The sequence below is a fragment of the Anomaloglossus baeobatrachus genome, assembly GCF_048569485.1.
Source record: "Anomaloglossus baeobatrachus isolate aAnoBae1 chromosome 11 unlocalized genomic scaffold, aAnoBae1.hap1 SUPER_11_unloc_1, whole genome shotgun sequence".
NCBI lineage: Eukaryota > Metazoa > Chordata > Amphibia > Anura > Aromobatidae > Anomaloglossus > Anomaloglossus baeobatrachus.
The window spans coordinates 800,961-817,380 of NW_027441825.1; the positions used below are offsets into that span (position 1 = coordinate 800,961).

The window sequence follows — 16,420 nt, forward strand, 5'->3', positions numbered from 1 at the left end:
GCCATTTTACTAATAAATAGTGATGAGCGAGCATGCTTGTTACTACTCGGTACTCGCACGAGTATCACTGTACTCGGTCTACTCGACGGGGACCGAGTAATCTCGCGATACTCGTGCTGTACTCGTGGTCTTCATCCCTGCATGTTGGCGCTCTTTTGAGAGCCAGCCCTCATGCAGGGATTGGCTGGCAGACCACTGCAATGCCACAGCCCTGTTAGTTGTGGAATTGCAGTGATTGGCCGGCCTGCACAGCGTGACCGAGCCTTTATACCGGCGGGCGCGCTGTGCTCTGCTCACAGCTATCCAGACAGTCAGTGCAGGGAGAGGGTCGCTGCTTCAGGGAAAGGTTTGCGGCCCTTTATAGCTATTTCCGTAGCAGGGCTGCAAACAGTGTGACCAAAAGTCCTTCTCAGGACTATTCTAGTTGTATACAGGCAGGCAGGGTATAGCCAGGTCGGAGTACAGTAGCAGAGTCCTTCTCAGGACTATTGTTGCTGTATACAGGCAGGGTATAGCCAGGTTGGAATACAGGCTAGTGACCAAAAGAGTCCTTGTCAGGACTATTGTAGCAGTATACAGGCAGGCAGGCAGGCAGGGTATATAGCCATTCCTAGTGGTGACCGTATACCAGCCTTCATCATATCTGGGGCTGGTGTACACAGTCTAAAACAGTCCTGATAGTGTCAGACTTCTCAGCAATTGTCGCTCCTAAAACCTGTTAGGTTCTTAGTGCGTCCGTGCTTGCATTTAAAAACCGCACGTGTGTGCCTGTCGGTGGCAGCGTACAGGTGCACTTGTGTGCGTTTTTACCAAACTATTATATAACGCACAAGTGTAGTGTATAATACACGTCAGTCAGCAGTGGCTGATAGTGTCAGAGTTCTCGTCATTAATTTTTGCTCCTAAAACCTGTGTTAGGTTCTTAGTGCGTCCGTGCTTGCATTTAAAAACCGCACGTGTGTGCCTGTCGGTGGCAGCGTACAGGTGCACTTGTGTGCGTTTTTACCAAACTATTATATAACGCACAAGTGTAGTGTATAATACACGTCAGTCAGCAGTGGCTGATAGTGTCAGAGTTCTCGTCATTAATTTTTGCTCCTAAAACCTGTGTTAGGTTCTTAGTGCGTCCGTGCTTGCATTTAAAAACCGCACGTGTGTGCCTGTCGGTGGCAGCGTACAGGTGCACTTGTGTGCGTTTTTACCAAACTATTATATAACGCACAAGTGTAGTGTATAATACACGTCAGTCAGCAGTGGCTGATAGTGTCAGAGTTCTCGTCATTAATTTTTGCTCCTAAAACCTGTTAGGTTCTTAGTGCGTCCGTGCTTGCATTTAAAAACCGCACGTGTGTGCCTGTCGGTGGCAGCGTACAGGTGCACAATTTGCACAAACTTTGATATAACGCCCAAGTCTAGTGAATACACGTCAGCACAGCATTGCAAAATGCGCAAGGGCGTTGGCATGTGGTCTTTTTCTAAAAAGACCTATATATAGCCTTGCTTGTATCATCATATACTGGGAAGACAATGTGTATATATGCATATGCTTTTTTTCAACAATAAATTTAACAAAAGGACATCATAAAGGTGTAATATAAATTTGCTATAATATGAAAAGCCCCTTATATCTACATCAACCTTGGGCAAGTGAAGCACCAATTTTAATATATATTATGCATATATACACATATATCTCCATGACAATCGCTTTTTTTTTTTTTTTTTTCCTTCTCTCCGTATTATTATCAGTACCTATTACTCCTCTACCTATAAAAATATAAATTAATTAAAAGCAAACAGTTCTATATCATTATTGAGTCCATATGGTTTCAAGGTGTTCAATTCAAAAATCCATTGGCTTTCTGCTCGTGACATTTTTTTAATGAAATCGCCACCTCTCCAATCCTTAGTTATTTTTTGTACGCCCCATACTTGGGATCCTTTAAAGGACCCTCCATGTTTTAACACATAATGTCTGGATAGGGGGTGCTTAGTACATTTATTTTTAACACTTCTAATGTGCTCACCCACCCTTTTCCATAGGGGTCTAATAGTTCTCTCAATGTATTTTTTCTGACAGGGACATTGAATGCAATATACTACTCCCTTTGATTTACATGTAATAAATTCTCTAATCATGACTTCTGACTGCCCCTGTAAGAAGGATTTCCGTGAAATATTTTTTGTATTCTTACATACTATACAGCTTTTGCATGGAAAAAAACCTTTCAGGCCAAATAATCCTCCCTTATTAGGTGCTATAAGATTACGTATGGTGGGTGCCACTAAATTGCCAATATTGTTTGCCTTCCTATATATGAATATAACGTCGCAAACTTATATTGTACAACTTAAAACTTGTAAGTTAGCCAGGGGTGGTATAGTACATCTTTCATTGTATAAGTCTAAATTATTAACCAAACAAAATATATGCCACCGGCCGGGGCATTACATTAGACTGGTAAAACTAAATCAATGTGAATATTGTATCACCTCGAAGTTAATTGGTTATACAAAAGAATTTTATTCTCATTACTTTCATTTTTTATTTTATGTGGTCCTTGTTTTATGTGGTCCTTGGTTTTAGTAATAATCAGTGTATTGTATATTATCAAATACTCTGTCTTGAAACAAGGATAGCAAAAAATTTTTTATTTGTGGTCTATTAATAAAATTATAAAAACCCATCTAGCGCTGGTTTATTGTGGATTTTTACTTAAAATCCTTTACACAGTTTATTAAAGGCTACTTTACACACTGCGATATCGGTCCCGATATCGCTAGTGTGGATACCCGCCCCCATCTGTTGCGCGACACAGGCAAATCGCTGCCCATGCTGCACAACACCGACCAGACCCGTCACACATACTTACCTGCCCGGCGACGTCGCTGTGACCGGCGAACCGCCTCCTTTCTAAGGGGGCGGTCCGTGCGGCGTCACAGCGACGTCACTGAGCGACCGCCCAATAGCAGCGGAGGGGCGGAGATGAGTGGCCGGAACATCCCGCCCACCTCCTTCCTTCCTCATAGCGGCTGGGAGGCAGGTAAGGAGAGGTTCCTCGTTTCTGCGGTGTCACACGGAGCGATGTGTGCTGCCGCAGGAGCGACGAACTACATCGTTACTGCTGCAGTAACGATAATCGAGAATGGAGACCCATGTCACCGATGAGCGATTTTGCACGTTTTTGCAGCGATGCAAAATCGCTCATCGGTGTCACACGCAGCAACATCGCTAATGCGGCCGGATGTGCGTCACAAATTCCGTGACCCCAACGACTCCGCATTAGCGATGTCGCAGCGTGTAAAGCCCCCTTTAGTGGGAGTGGTGTACAGGGTCTTAGCAGTAAAGAGTATTCCATATTTCTGCCAGATACCCACAGAGATATTGAAATCTGAAAAAAGAGACTTCTGCTCATTGAAGGTAAGAACTGCTCACATAGCGTTCAACTCCACAGCAAACGAGTGCTCTAGCACTGGCATCTCAGCAGGGATATTCCCCTACTACACATGTGTGTCTGGGTCCCTGTGACAGTTTACAGGACATAACTCAGGGCACCTAGACAGAAGGCAGAGGGACTACTTTCTATTTCTGGTGTAGAGCTTAGTACAATATATATATATATACTATTACATGTGACACATGTACCTTGTATTACCATTATTCGCTGTATATGAACCCCTTTTCTCCGGGCATTATTTGTCTATAGCATTTTTCACGAACCTGAGGCAACTGAGAACCCTTCAGTGAAGGAATTCCACTAACCCTCACAATACCAACCAGGGGCCTCCCTGCAGTAACTCAGGTAGTTGTACCCATTCTCTTTCCGCATTCTATGTGTTCTTCTTCTTTCTTCTTTTTTTTCTTTTTTCTTCTTTTTATTTCTATCATGTAGTTCAGGGGTTTATAGATATATGTCCTGCATCTCATATTTCCTTTAGTGGTGCTTCTTACCCATTCTCATATCATTTACCCTAGTATTTCATGATCCTGAGGCGACTGAGAACCCTTTAATAAAGGAATCCTTTTTCATTTGAATTGTCAAGTGATACTTACCAGTGACTATCACGTAATGTTACAGGTAGTTGCATTTTCTTCCTCTTCTTTCTCTCCTTTCTTCTTTGTCACACGGTCCATTGTGTTATAGCCCACGTGTCATGATAACACTTGTACCATCTTTTCATTTAGATTCCACCTACAATTATTTACCGATTCCAGTTCTGAAATAGGCTTTCATGATCTACTCACTAGAATTCTCAAGTGCATAAGGTACTGAGACATATACATGTTCACACCATTATAAAGAACAAAGTATAAACATTGAGGTTTTTCTCACACCCATGTTCCTGTGTTCTTTGATATGATATGTGTTCATTTCCTTCACTATATAGGATTGCAAGTTTTCCATTTGTACCTTAATGGCAATGACGCTATACAATTGAACACATATCATCCTGTTATCCATATAGGTGTGTATTTACCTGCTTGACTATTTTTGGTTGTTTGATCCAGAATGTTTCTCCAGATAGGTCATGTGGAAATTTTCTTTCCTCAGTACAAATGTTTTCACTATGGCTTTGGAAAAATTTTTTGTATGTGCATCATGGTCATTTGACCCATTGTACTCTCAAGTAGCAATATATTGTACTGTTATGTTGTACTATGTACTAATTACGTGTTTATATGGTTTTGTAACCCTTTATGATCTTAGATAACTTTATCCTTGATAAAGACCTAAAAACAAGGTCGAAACGTTGGATGAATTATCCTTTTGCACAAATAAAGAATTTTCAGCATTCCAAGAGTTCTTTTCTTACGTTATTGATCACTATAGTGTGCCAGAGCTATTTCTATTGAATTGACTCTTATTTTTTCTGAGCACCTGCTATATACACAGTGACCCAGACATATTCAAGTTTCATTCAGAAGGCAGAGGGAAGCCTTAGCAGCTGAGCCTATATCTTGGCTTGTGAGCATTAGAACAGGCCGGCGATTACAGGGTAACATGAAAAATGTCCAGCTTGCATTATGACTAGAACATGACAATATCCTTTTAAGTACTAACCTATGATGCGTTCCTAAGCAGTTGATGTTATATGTTCTACATTTCATTTTCTGCATACTTTACAAGTAGTAGAATTTGCTTTGATATAGGCAACTGGATTTTCACAATGAAAAGGCAAAGGATAACGCCCGAAAAAGACGCCATACATTATGTCAGTGCCATCACTGACAAACCTGGATTGACCATGAAATACATCAATCCCCTTAAAGGTGAGTTAAAACAAGTTTTAACTAAATTGCCTTAATATTGTCATGCATTAGAATGACTGTCTTAGGTAATGATAAATATTTTCTACAGGAAGAGGAGTGTTTGCTGAAACTGAAATCGAAAAAGGGAGTTTTGTTGCAGAATATCGAGGCGAGCTCACGTATGCACTTACGATGGTAGACAACTACTCGAGATTTATGGTTGTGGTACAAGTCAAAGATCTAATGGCCCATACTGCAGCGAAGGTCTTCCAAGCACACTTATGCAGACCTCATGGCTACTCAGAGAGAGTCCTCACAGATCAAGGCACAGCCTTTGAAGCGGAAATCTTCAAGGACTTCTGCAGCTTTTACCGATGCAGGAAGATGCGCACTACACCCTACCATGCTCAAACCAATGGTTATCAACCTGCTCAGGACTTTACCCCATATTCCAGATGTGGCCTTACAAGTGATTTATAGAGGGGTAACAATACGTTGGGATCACCGGATCTAATCTCCCTTTTTATACACCCTAAAATCTTGTTTGCTTTAGAATAAACAATAACATCATAAAGGTATAGCAGTACCGTTTCAAAGTTTCGGTGTCCCAAGCAGCATTCCATCAGCCTCTGGAAGGTTCCTGGCAAATTGCACAGCTCGAAGGGCATGCTTTTGAACTCGCAGAGACCCATCGGGGTGGCAAAGGCGGTCTTCTCCCGGTCTGCCTCAGCAACGGACACTTGCCAATAGCGACTAGTGAGATCAAGGGTAGAAAAATAATTTGCAGTTCTCAATGCAGCTAGCTATTCCTCAATACAGGGGAGTGGTGCTGTCCTTCTTCTTTAACAGGACCAACGGAGCTGCCCAGAGGCTACAACTGTCACGGATAACCCCAGCCTCCTTCATGTTGCTCAACATGTCCTTGGTACACTGGTAATGTGCAGGTAGTTTTGGCTTATATCTCTCTTTGATGGGTGGGTGTGCACTTGTGGGGATGTAGTGTTTGACCCCTTTTATTCTTCAAAAGTCTAGCGGATGTTTGCTGAAGACTTGCTCGTATTCTTGCACTAGCCTGTAGACCCCCTTCTTGTGATGTGAAGGTGTGGAGTCAGTGCCTACGTGTAATTCCTTACACCACTCCTCTGGCTGACTTGGTGAGCTGTCACTGAATGGGTGGGCTGAAGCAATGGTGGATGCTGCTGTTTGGATAGCATGTGTATCTACTGAGAACAGCTTATCAATGGTGGCAAATCGGAGCAGCTTAATCTCTTGCTCTCCGCAGTTCAACACTCTCATGGGCACTCTTCCCTTCCATATTAATGAATAAAACTATGATGTAAATAGCATATAGATACCCCACAAATGCAGATAAAAGTAGGTTATGGGAAAAGGGGGAAGAGAGAAACAGGAAAATAGTGGAATAAAGTATACCTTCCAGGTGGGAGAGGAAATGGCAGCACAGCCAGTGGAGGTGAAGCAAGGGGAGCCTGCAACTAAAGAGTTGAGAGCGTTATCACATGGTGACTGAGCCTGATTGTAACGGGAGCATAGAGGTGCCGATCCTGTCTTACCTGCGTTGGTGTAGAAGTGGGTGTCCTGTGGTGGAGTCAGCTATGTGCAGTGGTGGCCGTGGGTTCTTTTATGTGCGACCGTAGTAATAACTGCGCCCACTTCCTGTATGGGAGTGGAATGCAGTGAGGGTAATGGAACGCACGCCTGCGCATTTGTGTTTAACGTCGCGCATGTGCAGAACGGAGAAAAGGCTGCGCTCACTTCCTAATGAAAGGGAGTGAGACGCATCTGGGAAGGGAAGGGAAAAGATTAGGGTTTGGGGATGATGAAAGGGCTTTCTACGGGCAAGGATGGCAAAGGGTGGCAGTGACGGAAAGTCAGGCAGCCTGTCCTGTCCTGTCCTGTCCGTCCGTCTTTTTGTATCATGAATTGGAAAGACTGCAAGGGGGAGGGGAGGTGCTTGTGTCCAAAAGGAGGAGTTATTCAGATTCATTGCAGTGGGCGGCGGCTGCAAAAAGCACCATTCTTCTTGTTTTTGCTCTGCAAAACAGCCTTTTCAAGGGTTGGCTTGGGTGACAAAATGTCTTCTGTAGGCGTGGGTTTGTCTCCCTCTCCCTAAGATGTGTCCGGTATAGGCCAGGGTGCCACTCAAGGCCGTAACCAATTCGGGTTATAGCTTCTTGGCCTTTTGGCTAAGATCAAGTGTAGTTTCGGAGGACGCTACCTTGGTCGGTACTGGAAGGTGCCTGGGATTGCACGTCTGCCGGCCTTGAGGAAGTGTGTGCGCCTTCTGGTGACACATAGCCCTCTTGTGCCTGGACGGTTCCCAGGCAACGGGAGGCGATCACCTTTGTTATTTTGAAGTCCTACTGATAAACAGAAAAAAAAAAAAATTAAATCTGTTCTTATCAGTTTAATATCTGATACGTCCCCTCTCTGGGGACCATATATTAAATGGATTTTTAGAACAAGGAGATGGAAAAAATCTTGCTCTGTCCACTCCACGCATTGACCTGGTATTGCAGTACCTCCAGGACCGGTGCACCCCTTCTTAACCCAGTTTCCAAAAGCAGAACTCAATTCACCTGATTCAAATGAGCCCCATTAGTGAATTGAAAGAAAGCAAAAACTTTATATGCACCTCAATTTGGCCAATTCACTTTACACACTTTCACCCTTTTTTTTATCTTTCACACCTTTTACTTGCTTTATTGATGCAAAAAGCTGTGCCAAATAGCAAACTCATCTCCACTCAACTTGACCAACTCTGCTATGTCCCGTGCAGTATCTTATTCTCAGTCTTATCTAGATCATTTGCAATTGAATAGAATAGATCCCTTTTGGCTGCTTATGACTGTGTAAAATATGTAGTTTTACTGGGCTGGGATGAGAGAATCCATTGAAGCATGGTGTAGGGATTGTGGTTCCTGTGTGCTAAGAAGAGAGGCTGGCACCAGCCAGAAAGCCCCATTGCAGCCAATAATCACTTAATAACTTTTTCAACTTGTCATCATATGGGAGGCCTTCCATTCCTTGTAGTAGTCTAGTTGCCCACCTTTGAACTGACTCTAACTTCTGAATGTCCTTTTTAAAATGTGGAGCCCAAAACTGGTTCCCATATTCCAGATGTAGCCTTACAAGTGATTTATAGAGGTGTAACAATACGTTGGGATCACGGGATCTAATCTCCCTTTTTATACACCCTAAAATCTTGTCCCAAGCAGCATTCCATCAGCCTCTGGAAGGTTCCTGGCGCATTGCACAGCTCGAAGGGCATGCTTTTGAACTCGCAGAGACCCATAGGGGTGGCGAAGGCGGTCTTCTCCCGGTCTGCCTCAGCAACGGACACTTGCCAATAGTGACTAGTGAGATCAAGGGTAGAAAAATAATTTGCAGTTCTCAATGCAGCTAGCGATTCCTCAATACGGGGAGTGGTGCCGTCCTTCTTTTTTAACAGGATCAACAGAGCTGCCCAAAGGCTACAACTGTCACGGATAACCCCAGCCGCCTTCATGTTGCTCAACATGTCCTTGGTACACTGGCAATGTGAAGGTGGTATTGGCTTATAGCTCTCTTTGATGGGTGGGTGTGCACCTGTGGGGATGTGGTGTTGGACCCCTTTTATTCCCCCAAAATCTAGCGGGCTTCCCACCGGTAACCCGCTCCCCAGCTTGGATGGATGCTGAGGGAGCCCCTTTTGCCCGCAGGCTCTGGCCCTGGGAACTGTAGCCTTGGCGGTGACTGTGCTTCCCTCTACGGTGTGAGCTGTTGCCTTCAATCGGGTCTTGACTGCTGGGAAACCCTGGAGGTTCCTGTCGCTAACGGATTTGACCGGTTTTACGGCGACTCCTAGCCTGGTCGGGGTCCGTAGGCCCTGCCGGATGGTGCTGGCTTCTCTTCACTCCCCGATCTGGTACCGGCGGGCCACCGCCCATCCCCGGTCCGTACGGTTCACTCCAATCAGCCTCTCCTGCAGAAGGTCACCACCGTCTGCCAACCTTGCTGAGTGCCCGGGCCACACACCCGGACACGGTCAGTCTCCTCTCCTCTTGACTTCTCTAACTCCAAAACTGATCTCTAATCTGACTCCTTTTCCCGCCTCCAGGACTGTGAACTCCTCGGTGGGTGGGATCAACCGCCTGGCCCACCCCCTGGTGTGGACATCAGCCCCTGGAGGAAGGCAACTAGGATTTGTGTTTAGCTTCGGTGTGCCTAGCCGGAGTGTAGAGTGTGTTGGTGTAGTACCTGTGACGACCTGGCTTGTCCAGGGCGCCACATTCCCCTATAGTAAAATGCAGACCGTCCGCGGGCTGCCCGTCCATCACCGGTTTTATTTTCACAACTGAAAAAGAATAAAACGGTAAAACATGTAAAAGCATCATAAACATTTTACAACGGTACAGCTTCCGCTCTTCTCCCACCCAAACAACCTGGCCCTGATGCTGCCCCTAAGAAGCGGGCAGCACCCCTTGACCCCAGTCCAGCACCAAGTTGCCCGAGCGGGTTCTGTCTCTTTCAGGGGGCCCACGTCCAAGGGGACCCCTGAACCCCCGGAGGATCGCCACCGGTTACGGTAGTGGCGGGCCTAGGCCATCCCTTTCCTCCAGGCCCATCCTCCCAAATCAGCCTCTCCGGAGGCGGTAACGGTGTCAAGCCAACAAACATTTTTATTTACATTGCACTAAGTTTGTGGTTGCCCTGCAAGTTCTCGGGCTTGTCCGTAAGCAGTTCCTTACGCAATGGTTGCACAGTCCCTACGGGGACAACAGTTGCCGGCAACGGCCGGTTTAATCACGGTTCAATCAGGTAAACTTCTTTGGTTGATCATCTTTACTTATCATTTAAAACTTTCAAACTGGTACACTCAACACATAAAGCCCCCCCTTTTAAAGAGTAGTTTCCCTGTACCTAAGTGGGGGTCTACCTAGGTTGGGGCGAGTGGACCTTCGGGGTCCGGTGTCAGTGGTGACAGGCAGTGGGGCAGAGGGAACAGTCAGTTCCTCCTCCCTGCTATCATGTGGGGCAGGCGGAGGCGTAGGGGAGCTGGGTACAGGTACATCCCTGGGCACTGGCTCGCGGTTAACCGTCTCCATCATTTCTTCATCCACGGGTTGTGGGAACAGTATCACTGGAAGGATCACCGCACCGTTCTGTGTAGGCCAGTCTGCTGGAAAATCACCCATCATGGTGTGGATTACCTCTTTTTCCTTCTCCACTGGACTGGGAACTGGAGCCTCATCCGCTACTCTCAATGCTGGTGGGCACTTCTTCAGGTGGTCTCGGGAAACCGTGGCCAAAGTCCCCCCCTGGTCACGGCTGATCTGGTAGGCCTTCCCATTCTCCCATCCTGTGGGCTGGACTACATACGGGGTTTTTTCCCATTGATCATCCAGCTTGTGGGCCCTTCTTTTCCGCTTCAGCACTACATCCCCAGGTTGGAAGGAACCGGCAGGCGCCTTCTTGTTGAAGCACTGCTCCTGTTGTCCCCGACTCCGGCACAAGTTCTTTTCAACATACTCCTGGACCTGTCGGTACTGTGTCCTCCGCCGAGTGTCCCATTCAGCTGTCGACAGGAGTGCTTCTGAAGCTTCCAAGCCCATTTCCAGATCCACTGGTAGCCGGCCGGGACGAGCTCTCATCAGGTATGCTGGAGTGCATTTCGTAGAGCTGGAAGGGATGTTGTTGTACATATCGACCAGGTCAGGTAGCTTCTCCAGCCACAGGTTCCGCTCTTCCAGTGGTAACGTCTTGAGGAGGCCCAGGACCAAGTGGTTCATCTTTTCACAAATGCCATTGGTTTGGGCGTGGTAAGGCGTGGTCCGGATTTTCTTGCAGCCGTACAACTGGCAGAATTCCTGGAATACCTCTGCTTCAAAGGCCGGACCCTGGTCGGTAAGCACCCTCTCCGGGTACCAATGCGGTCAACAGAAATAACCCTGGAAAGCCTTAGCAGCGGTGCGGCCGGTTAAGTCCTTAACTGGGACAACCACCAGGAACCTCGAGTAGTGGTCTACGATGGTCAGAGCGTAGGTGTACCCACTTCAGCTGGGGGTGAGCTTTACATGGTCAAGGGCAACCAGCTCCAGCGGTTGGTGTGTAATGATCGGGTGTAGGGGTGCCTTCTGGCTGGCCTCGTCCTTCCTTCTCAATGCGCAAGGGCCACATTCTCGGCACCAGGCCTCCACAGATTCCCGCATTCCACTCCAATAGAACCGCTCTCTTAACAACATCTCTAGCTTCTTCCACCCGAAGTGCACTGCACCATCATGGTATGCTTGCAGGACGGTGGGCACGTTAGCCTGGGGAATCACCAGCTGGCGGATCTTCTCGTGAGTCTTTGGATTAATCAGCTCGCGATACAACTTCTCCTGGTGTAGGTATAGCCGGGTCCGTTCTTGCCACAGACGTTGGGCTTCGGCAGGGGCAGCAGGGTCTATCCCAGCAGAACCCTGTTCCACTAGAGTCTTGACCAGGCGGACAGCAGGTGCCTGGTCCTGAGCTTCCTGCCAGTCCTGTCGGGGCAGCGGATCCAGGTTCACCCGTTGTTGGTAGACGTGCACCTTCTCAGTGAATGGCCGGTGAAATGCAGGCAACTCGATCTCTTCGAGGTCATCATCCTCTGGCCCCTCTTCCGACAGGTGGGGCATCCGGGAGAGTGCATTGGCATTGACGTTGGTACGGCCGGCCCGGTACTTGATGGTGAAATCGTAGTTGGCTAACCTGGTCACCCACCGCTGCTCCAACGCGCCCAGCTTGGCCGTATCTAGATGGGTCAGCAGGTTATTGTCTGTGTACGCGGTGAACTTGGCTGCTGCCAGGTAATGGCGGAACCGCTCGGTGATAGCCCACACCAGTGCCAAGAGCTCAAGCTTGAAGGAGATGTAGTTCTCAGGGTTCCTCTCAGTCGGTCGGAGTTTTCGGCTAGCATAAGCTATTACCTTTTCCCTTCTGTCTTGGACCTGGGATAGAACAGCCCCCAAGCCCACATTGCTGGCGTCGGTGTAGAGGATGAATGGGCGGCTGTAGTCAGGGTACGCTAGGATTTCCTCTCCGGTCAGGGCTGTTCTCAGCTGGCGGAAGGATTCCTCATGCTTTTCTTCCCACACCAATGGGGCTACTAGGGATCTACCACCCTTGGTCTGTCCTACGAGGAGGTCTTGCATGGGGGCAGCCATCTTTGTGTACCCCTTAATGAAGCGACGGTAATATCCCACCAGGCCCAGAAACTGCCTCACTTCCCTCACTGTGGTCGGTCTCGGCCAGTCATCATAGTATCATAGTTTTAAGGTTGAAGGGAGACTCTAAGTCCATCTAGTTCAACCCGTAGCCTAACATGTTGATCCAGAGGAAGGCAAAAAACCCCAATGTGGCAAACAAGTTCCAATGGGGAAAAAATTTCCTTCCTGACTCCACATCCAGCAATCAGACTAGTTCCCTGGATCAATACCCTGTCATAAAATCTAATATACATAACTGGTTATATTAAATTTTTCAAGAAAGGCATCCAGGCTCTGCTTAAATGTTAGTAGTGAATCACTCATTACAACATCATGCGGCAGAGAATTCCATAGTCTCACTGCTCGTACAGTAAAGAATCCTCGTCTGTGATTATGATTAAACCTTCTTTCCTCAAGACGTAGCGGATGCCCCCGTGTTCCAGTCGCAGGCCTAGGTGTAAATAGATCTTTGGAAAGGTCTCTGTACTGTCCCCTCATATATTTATACATTGTGATTAGATCTCCCCTAAGCCTTCGTTTTTCCAGACTAAATAACCCCAAGTTTAATAACCTGTCTTCGTATTGCATCCCCCCCATTCCTCTAATAATCTTGGTCGCTCTTCTTTGCACCCTCTCCAGTTCAGCTATGTCCTTCTTATATATCGGTGACCAGAATTGTACACAGTATTCTACGTGCGGTCGCACTAGTGACTTGTACAGAGGTAGAACTATATTTTTTTCATGAACAGTTATACCTCTTTTAATACATCCCATTATTTTATTAGCCCTGGCAGCAGCTGCCTGACACTGTCCACTAAAGTGAAGTTTACCATCCACCCATACACCCAAGTCTTTTTCTGTGTCTGTTTTACCCAGTGTTCTACAATTAAGTACATAATCATAAATGTTATTTCCTCTACCCAAGTGCATGACCTTACATTTATCTACATTAAACTTCAATTGCCACTTCTCAGCCCAATCCTCCAATTTACATAAATCTCCCTGTAATATAAAATTATCCTCCTCTGTATTGATTACCCTGCAGAGTTTAGTATCATCTGCAAATATTGAAATTCTACTCCGCATGCCCCCAACAAGGTCATTTATAAATATGTTGAAAAGAAGCGGGCCCAATACTGACCCCTGTGGTACCCCACTATGAACTGAGACCCAGTCCGAGTACGTACCATTAATAACCACCCTTTGTTTCCTATCACTGAGCCAGTTTTTAACCCAGTTACACATATTTCCCCTATCCCCATTATTCTCATTTTATGTACCTTTTATGTACCTTATGTAGTCTTGGATGGCGGTGATCTTCTCGGGGTTGGGGGCGACACCTTCCGCACCAACCACATGTCCTAGGTACTGCACTCTGGGTTTCAGCAGATGACACTTTGAGGGCTTCAACTTCATCCCATACTTGGCAAGGGACGCGAACACCTCGGCTAGGTGCTCCAGGTGGGCTTCATACGTCTGTGAGTACACAATCACATCATCCAAGTACAGCAAAACGGTCCCATAGGCAGTCTTCTCTCGGTCTTCCGGTGCCACGGCCACCTGCCAGTACCCGCTGGTGAGGTCAAGGGTGGAGAAGTAGTTAGCGGTTCTCAGCGAGGCCAGGGACTCTTTGATGCGGGGCAGAGGGTAAGCATCCTTATGCGTTATCTGGTTAATCTTCCGGTAATCCACACACATCCGCATGGTGCCATCCTTCTTCTTAACCAGCACCAACGGAGCGGCCCAGGGACTACAGCTGTCCCTAATAACCCCTGCCTCCTTCATGTTCCTCAACATGTCTTTGGCGCATTGGTAGTGCGCAGGGGGAATAGGCCTGTATCTCTCTTTAATAGGGGAGTGTGTACCGGTAGGGATGTGGTGTTGAACCCCTTTAATCTGCCCAAAATCTAGAGGGTGCTTGCTAAAAACCCGCTCATACTCCTGTACCACCCGGTATACCCCTTCCTTGTGGTGTATGGGGGTATCATCAGTGCCGACATGTAGCTCTCGATACCACTCGCCTAACTCCCCCAGGGATGAGTGGGAACCGGCAGCAGGCGGTGTGACCGGGGGAACGGCTTCATGGATCGTGTGGGGATCTAGAGTGAGCAATTTGGCAAGGGTAGCGTACCGGGTGGTGCATGAATGCACACATATTGGTTTTATAATCTTATTGTATTACTTTATATTCTTATTTCACTTGTGCATATCTCCACCATAATCCTGGCTAAGAAATATAGCTTTTTTTGGGGTACACAGGTAGTAAGGTCTTCTTTCTATTTCTTTAGGGGTGATATAGCCTGGTGGAACTCTAGACCTCTAACATTATATATGCACCCTTTTTCTTTATGGTTCTTGGACACCTTATAACATTCTTCCATACATATATATCTTTCTCATAAATTATAAATAATTAGGCATTTTTATATATTTTATTTACATTTTCATAAATAACTTTTTACAAAGCATGGGGGACATTCTCACATACATATAATTTTCATGTACGCATTCTGAAAATTTACGCATAAACCGTACACACTCCTTTTTGTAACAATTTCTATAACTCATTCGCTGAACTCTCATCCCGGATATTCATTCTTACACCGAATTTCCTGTTATAACACAACATTCATGATTTTTATTCAATTTATTTTTATTTTTTAGGTTTATTAGTAGTGATGAGCGAGTACTAAAAAGCTCGGGTGCTCGAAGCTCGGGCCGAGCCTCCCAAGATACTCGTGTACTCGGCCCGAGCACCGAGCCCAATGTTATCCTATGGGAGACCCGAGTATTTTTGTGAAATGACCACCGGCAGCATGTAGAAACCCTAAAAATGGCACAAAAGTCTCCGAAGAGTGCTCAAATGACATGGCAACAGCATGGGGAAGACCCCTTGAAGCATTTATCACTCAAAAGTCACAGCTGTGAATAATTTTGTCCGCGTTTTACGCCATTTTTACGGACTCACCAGAAAACCTTCCAAAATGACACCAAAATGATTTTTCATAGCGGAAATGTTAAGGGCACATACCCAATAGTGAGATAGAGCTAATGTATGTTACTTTTTGAGATCAATACATGAAAGATTTTACGTAAAACATTGTGTGGCACTCCGATGTCCCTGAGAAGAGACGTACATAAAGGCCTCTGAGTCTAATGTGCCCATTTTGAGGAACTGAGTCTTTGTAGTATTTTCCTTTGCCAGGGCAGTCCAAAATTGTGAGGTTCACCAATGCCCCTGCATACAGACGTGCATGATGGCCTGTAAACCTGAAGTGCCCATTGTAAGGAAGTGGGTCTATTGTAGTATAGCCCTTAGGCAGGGCAGCCAAAAATTGGGAGGCTCCACGTTGTCCCTGGATAGAGACGTGCATGAGGGCCTCAAAACATTAAGTGTCCAGTGTCAGGAAGTAAGTGTATTATAGTATAGCCCTTAGGCAGGGCAGCCAAAAATTGGGAGGCTCCACGTTGTCCCTGGATAGAGACGTGCATGAGGGCCTGTAAACCTGAAGTGCCCATTGGAAGGAAGTGGGTCTTTTGTAGTATAGCCCTTTGGCAGGGCAGCCAAAAATTGGGAGGCTCCACGTTGTCCCTGGATAGAGACGTGCATGAGGGCTTGTAAACCTGAAGTGCCCATTGGAAGGAAGTGGGTCTTTTGTAGTATAGCCCTTTGGCAGGGCAGCCAAAAATTGGGAGGCTCCACGTTGTCCCTGGATAGAGACATGCATGAGGGCCTCAAAACATTAAGTGTCCATTGTCAGGAAGTGGGTGTATTATAGTATAGCCCTTAGGCAGGGCAGCCAAAAATTGGGAGGCTCCACGTTGTCCCTGGATAGAGACGTGCATGAGGGCCTGTAAACCTGAAGTGCCCATTGGAAGGAAGTGGGTCTTTTGTAGTATAGCCCTTTGGCAGGGCAGCCAAAAATTGGGAGGCTCCACG

The 16,420-nt window shown here is 46.5% G+C and overlaps 1 pseudogene; it reads left to right on the forward strand.

Moving 5' to 3' along the window:
• Positions 1-7,606: 7,606 nt before the first annotated feature.
• LOC142260380 (U2 spliceosomal RNA) lies at positions 7,607-7,813 on the forward strand (annotated as a pseudogene).
• The last annotated feature ends 8,607 nt before the right edge of the window (positions 7,814-16,420 follow it).